Source organism: Ostrea edulis, chromosome 2 (genome assembly GCF_947568905.1).
Source record: "Ostrea edulis chromosome 2, xbOstEdul1.1, whole genome shotgun sequence".
In the NCBI taxonomy this organism is placed as follows: Eukaryota; Metazoa; Mollusca; class Bivalvia; order Ostreida; family Ostreidae; genus Ostrea; species Ostrea edulis.
Genome location: NC_079165.1, coordinates 16,074,869 through 16,081,620, shown reverse-complemented (window position 1 = coordinate 16,081,620; position 6,752 = coordinate 16,074,869). Strand labels below are relative to the sequence as shown.

Sequence of the window (6,752 nt, the reverse complement as noted above, 5' to 3'; positions counted from 1 at the left end):
AAAGTACTTGACTAATATGGCGGATAAACGTAGCAAACACTACGAATTCTAGAATATTCATGAACTCATGTCAGCTTTAAAAGAAAAATCCTCATATTTCTTATCAAAGTTGTCCATTTTAATATTACAACTATATTGCAAGTGTGACGTTTTAGATATTGGACAAAGATGCATATGTATGAAATATCTTCATAATCTTTAACCAAATGTAAACTTATCTGAATTCAGAGAATATCCATTAGGAGAAATAAAGAAACAACAGAATGAAATTCGTCGTATTGTCCGCTTGTTTGTTGGTGGGTCTGGCTATTAGAGCCGATGGTAAGATTTGATTGCTTTGTTCAATACGCCCTTTACTGTTTACCTTTGAATACAAATAAATTGCAATTACACTGAATCACGAACCTACATGTGCAATTTTAAGAAGTATGCATGCTCTTGAGATATATTTCAGTTTATGAACGTAAAACATATTGGATGACATAACCATTGCATGCTACCTACCGCTGTTGACTGAATTTCATATCCCCTGCCGAATTTCTCACTACCGGCATGTGAATATATATTCTCTGTGTGACTGAATGACGGTGCATGAGAGAAATGCAATGATGTGGAATGTCATAACTGAATTGGTCCGATATTTCTCTTCTCGTGTAATTTATTGCCAAATCTCATCAATATTAGTTACTAGTTTAACGTTGCTGACCGACTATGCAGTTACTATTGAATCGGTGTTGAGATATTCAACGAGGAAACACGCCTTGGGGCTTCATAAGTCCTATATATTTCCTATTTCCAAAGCTGCTCAGTAACGGAGATCAACAGTCTCTTCTGTATTGTCAACGTAGACACTGTTAAAGAAGACACAGAGGCATCGACCAAATATACGTATTTAACTTATTGAGTTATTTCTATCGGGTTGGTAAAGATGGAAAACGCAGTTCATCATGGGGATACTAATAATGATAATATCCTTTATTTATACAGGGTTGCACCATTAGTTATATAAACTAGTTTACATTGCAATCCTGTCTTTAACGCATATACCTATCGAGAATATATATCATAAAACATGAAGATATTACAGCTAGCTTACATGTACATACAGATCAAAACTACCTAAACGGAGATCATAAAGTATTATTGAGAATCAAATTAATGTTGAGATAGACTGATTTAAAAAATGGATGGACTTGCTATTCGGCGAGTGGTTGTAATTTGATGATATGGAAATATACCACTGCGAGTCTTTAAAATAATTCTATTGACTATTATTACCTACATATTTAATTAAAACAGTTGAAGATGTCAAGACTAACACCTATGATAGACATCGCTGTAATTTAAAAGTAAAATACACATTGGAAAACCTAAGAAATTCAGAGGAGTTTATTATCATGCGTGTTTATGCAGGGAACGTGCATGTAATTAGCACGGTTCGTAAAACATTGGGTCCATAATGATTTCATTAAAACAAGCTCAATAGCAAACACGCTCATAACAAATTCACGCTTATTGCGAAATGATGCTTATTTCTCTCTGAGAGGAAAATACTACGCGAAAAAGATGAAGTTTTCATATCTTCGTGACGACTTGTATCATCATCAGGACAACAGAATATCTACATAGAAATGAAACCTACACAAACAAATGACAACTAGCACTAAAGATATCCTACAATGGAGAACAGAGCGTGTGTATATTTAACTTATCGAGTGTTACATGGAGCAATAAAAATATCTGTTCTGAACGAGAATCAAAACTGTTCCGGTTTTTTTTATTTCAAGCGATTAGTTTTCATTTCTATGTAGGTATTTTGTTATCTTGAAGAAGGGACAGGTTGTCCAGATCTGTCATAATTTCATATTGCTCATGCCGTTTGTCATTTGTGTGTGTGTCAGCCCATGTGAATGTGCATATGTAACGCATGTTGTTGCATATAACTGCATTGAATCATATAACAATTCTGAGGTTCAAAATTTCTCTCTCTCAATCGACCGATCGAATGAATAATAACAAATTATGTAACATTTGGATTGTGATTTATGATGTCATGGTCCATTAAGATTTAATCATCTTTATATCATACATTGTAGGATGTAGTCAAATAGGATTACAGAATTGTCAAACAACTTTCGAGAATGCTGTTGCATCCCAATCCAACCCAGACTTTTGCCAGTAAGTTTTTGATATTTCATTTGATAGATTTAGTGAAACATCCAGTGAATTTCAGCTGCAGTCCAGCTAAAGATGATGATCATATTGAAATTAATGATTTTCCCTTAAAAAATTATTTATAATGTTATATGAGTTTATGTTACGAACATCATACTAATGTTTGATATACCATGTGCGCAGATTTATATGCTGTTTTCGTCATAATACATTGGGTTTGTGGTACTACACCTACCGCTGGTGACGTCGCAATATTAGTGACCGTAAAACAAACATTAGATCAATCCGTAATTAGGTCTACTGAACTTTCAGTGGTGAATATTGGCTCGTGTTGGGAATAAAATTCGCGATCTTGTAAGTGCTAGTCCTAATCAATTCACAAAGTTCTTTGATATGATATATATAGCCAAAGATATTTAAGATGTTTTATAAAGATGATTTACTCATTTTCATCTAAAGTTAAACACCAAAACATTATAGAAACTTACTTTATTTCACTAAATAAATTTCTTTTGATAGGCAGCTTTGTACAAAAATACTGGTATTCTTCAATAAAAGGTATTCGGCAAATAACAGAGTTCTCTCTACTTTAAGATATCGTTTAGATTGACGTTCTTATATCGTTTTGTTTTATTCATAACGTTGATCATTATTATTATGAGAGAATATTCAAAATAAACATTACATTAGTTTCCAAAAAGACTGAATAAGTAATTGACTTTTCGTGGAAATTAAGTTACTTCGACATCAATGTCAAAACTTTTATATGAACTTTTTATATTTACATATTGTATACATTAAAATAAAAATATGGATCATCAAGAGAGTGAAATCTCAATGTCTTGCTAGTTTAGTTTTCCCTAGTATGGCTGGAAAAGGAAACAGCTTAATTTGTCAGGGTTTCTTTTCTACGCGCAAAATAATTGTTTGTCGCATTTTCCACACTGGTAGTTTTCCTTACAGGTTGGCGTCCGACTGGGAGGCTTGTATACAACCATACGCAGCGGAATGCAGTAACGCAAACTCGTGGAGCGCGGCAAATGCATTGATAGCCGAAGCAAAGACGGCATGCGCAAAGTAGACTCGGAACATCAGGTATACTTGTACGTTTTGTCTGATCTTTGTAATTCCAAATTGCACCGTCCGAATTTCTTTTTAGAAACAATAATACTACCATGAACTTACTGCTATAAAGTAAAGCGTAGTTTGCAAAGTAGTTATCTTGTATAGCTATAGTCTTGCGTCCCTTCCAGATTATGACATTCCTGTCGAGACGTTACAGTTTCTAATGGAAGTGTCTCAAATATAGACCTATGCTTGGCGTTCAGGACATTTAGCAATGATGGCTGTTTATCGCGAATCTAAGGTTTATTTAAGAGGAGTAAGAGGGTTATCTTAACCGTTTCATAAACAAATAAGCCAGTTATATTTTGCGGCATAATTAAGATGTATTGGTCACTCCATGGTATGCTATGATTGGTTAGCTTCATTATTTCACATGTTACTATAGCTCAATGTATACACCACTAGTTTCGGCTTCATCATCTACCGTGATACACCAGTCTTTTATTTAAGTAGCAACTATTCCTTTGACCCGTAAGGTTCCGGGTGAAAATAGGTCCTTAGTGCCCTTTAGTTGTCGTAAAAGACAATTAAATGGGGCGACCCTTCGGATGAAACCGCAAAAACCGAGGTTCCATGTGACAGCATATGTGGCACCATAAAGATCTTTCCCTACTCAAAGACCATAAGAGGCGAATATAGACGTAAATTTTGCAGCCCTTAATCGGCAATGATGATGTCTCCATACGAATGAAAAATTCTCGAGATGAACGTTAAGCAATATAAAATAAATCAATGAATCCTTTGACAAACGTTTGGAGTGAAAGTCTCCTGTCTTGTGAATTACCCTTAACAAATAATGGACCATTGGGCGTTACTCTAGAGGAATAAAAGTCTTCATTGGGGAATCAAAGCGTCATATATACATATCCCCCACTTTCTTGTAATAACTGTATGAAATCATACTGTGTTATAACTTAACCAAGCATAGAACTCATACATATGTTAGGCCGTTCTTGGCACACTACTTTGTACAACAGATAACTCTGTCTACCTGAACAAGATATAGGACTTACGGCGGGTGTGAACGGTCGACAGGGGTGCTTACTTCTCCTGATCCCACTTCTGGTGTGTCCAGGGGTCTGTAGTTGTCCGACTCTTTAATTTGTATTGCTTATACATGTAGTAGTTATGAGACTGATCACTGTTCGTTATCTTCACTTTTCATGTGTATTATAAACATTGTAGTCATTCCTTTTATTGTTTACCATTATACAACATTGTAACGATTATGAAAAATATTTCTTCCACAGGTAAGGGTGCTTAATAATGACGAGTTATCTTTAGAACAACATATATTTATCGTATCTGCGTTCATATTATTGCATGATTTAGAGCGAGTGAAACACAAAGAAACGCGGCGTATTTTTCTCTCTCCGAAAACAAGGCAGGGAAATTGTAACAAAATGAAGACCCTCTTAATCATATTTCCAACACAGAACCCTATTAATACCTATTATGCTCTTCAAATGTTTTTGGACAATGTATATGTATCTATTTTCTTTTAATATAATTTACCAGAATAAAATTAGCATGTTAGAATGTCATGTAATGATAAAATTTAAACGTAATTTGTGATAACATTGTATGTGAAACGTATATAGACTTTACATTGAATTATGCTTAGTAAATTAAAAAAACTTTCCGTTACTCTAAACTTTAACCATCTTTTCATGAAAACATTTTGATCATAGATTGTATAGCTATATTTATCTTCTGTCACATAGATCCGGTAAAAATATTTAGATCCCACTCAAGATAAAAGATACTGTACTACTTCTCTACCCAAACTTTTGATATAGTGTCGTGAAAGCTGGACTATTCTCTGAATTAACTACAACATCAAGAACGCTATGATCGACAGGGATGCTTACTCCTCAATGGCACCTGATCCCACCTCTGTTGTGTCCAGGGGTTCGTGTTTGCCCAACTCTCTAATCACCTTTCATGCAAAATCCCTTCATTTGGAACAAAAATACCCATTCTCCTTCCAGAAGATGAAAAAAAGATATAAAAAAAATATATAAATAAATAAATAATTAAAAAAACCCTCATAAAGCTTTCCAGAGATTTCGAGATATGTTTAGATAACGTATTATAAATTAATGTTGAAAACAAGTTTACATTACCAGTAGCATAATGTTTAGGAAGAAAGTTTGTTATTGATGATATGAATTGTTCTCCTTTCAGATTATCCATAAGGACGTCCAGATTTTCCTTGGTGACACGCAGACATAAACCTTTCACATTAAATGGCACTGCTTTATCGAAAATAAACATATACACAACATATTACCCGCCTTTCTGATTCTTTTAGATGATTCACATTGTATACAGCAATCATGAGGTTTAATTTGTGCAGCTTTCATGGTATATCAATGTACCGATCCACGACAAGAGATGCTTACTCCTCCTAGGCACCCGATCCCACCTCTGGTGTGTCCAGGGGTCCATGTTTGACCAAGTATCTATTTTGTTTTGCTTATAGGAGTTATGATATTGATCACTTATCGTTATCTTCACCTTTCATACCAACCCAAAATGGACAGTTAAAGTGAATTTATTTGAGAAAAAAAACCTGTCCAACTTTGAAATTAAGACACATAGATGCATATAAATGTACTAAACTTTCCTTCAATATGAAAACTGGACTTCCCTCAAAGATAAGTGGATGAAGTACAGTATTTTTGAACTGCGCAACGGTGATGCTAAAGGTCCTCATTAACTATATTTTATTAGTCTTTAATGACCAGGTCTTTAAAGAGTTTGTTGGAATTCCATTGGGCACGAATTGTGCTTCTTTGTTGAACCCTTATCAAGTGGAATTTATTCAAAAGTTTCTAGATGAGAAAAAAACCATATATCGTTGAGGACTTCAACTTGATATTTAGATAAAATAAGGACGATTTATCCATTATTTGTGGAAATGCACATCTGGTGCATCAAAATTGGTACCGTATAAATTTTACATTACGACCCCTGGGTCGAGGCCTCTACTGGTGGAATGTTAGTCCCCGAGGTCTGTACAGCCCAGTAGCTAAGTATTTCGTTACTAGCATAAAAAACGGATGTATATTTAATTGCTGTGGTAAAATTTAGAATTAATTTCAAAATTAAGGATTATCCCCCTCATGAATAGCTCTGATCCTTAGACGAATTTGACTCCAGTCTTTGGCACTTTAGTTCTTACAAGTTTATTGTTATTTCGGATTTCCAATATTTCGGCTTGAGCATCACTGAAGAGACATTATTTGTCGAAATACACATCTGGTGCATCAAACTTGGTACCGTATAAGTTTTACATCCATAAAAAATCATTTTCATTGATTTTATCTATTCGATATATCCTGGTATATTTGAAAGGACAGCACAAAGTCTTCCAAATCGGCATCATATTTGGCTATTTTTTTTTAACATAGACACAATAGAAAACTAGCAATTCTATTTCATAACAA

At 34.3% G+C, this 6,752-nt stretch overlaps 1 long non-coding RNA gene across 2 annotated transcripts; it reads left to right on the top strand.

Annotated features, from left to right (window-relative positions):
• The first annotated feature begins 220 nt into the window (after window positions 1–220).
• Window positions 221–5,589, top strand: LOC125682602 (uncharacterized). Of its 2 annotated transcripts, none has more exons than XR_007372614.2 (4): window positions 221–321; window positions 2,097–2,178; window positions 3,139–3,270; window positions 5,488–5,589. It is a non-coding gene; the product is annotated as an uncharacterized LOC125682602 (long non-coding RNA). The 2 variants fall into 2 exon arrangements; XR_007372615.2 differs by having other exon boundaries at window positions 3,139–3,278.
• Window positions 5,590–6,752: the final 1,163 nt, after the last annotated feature.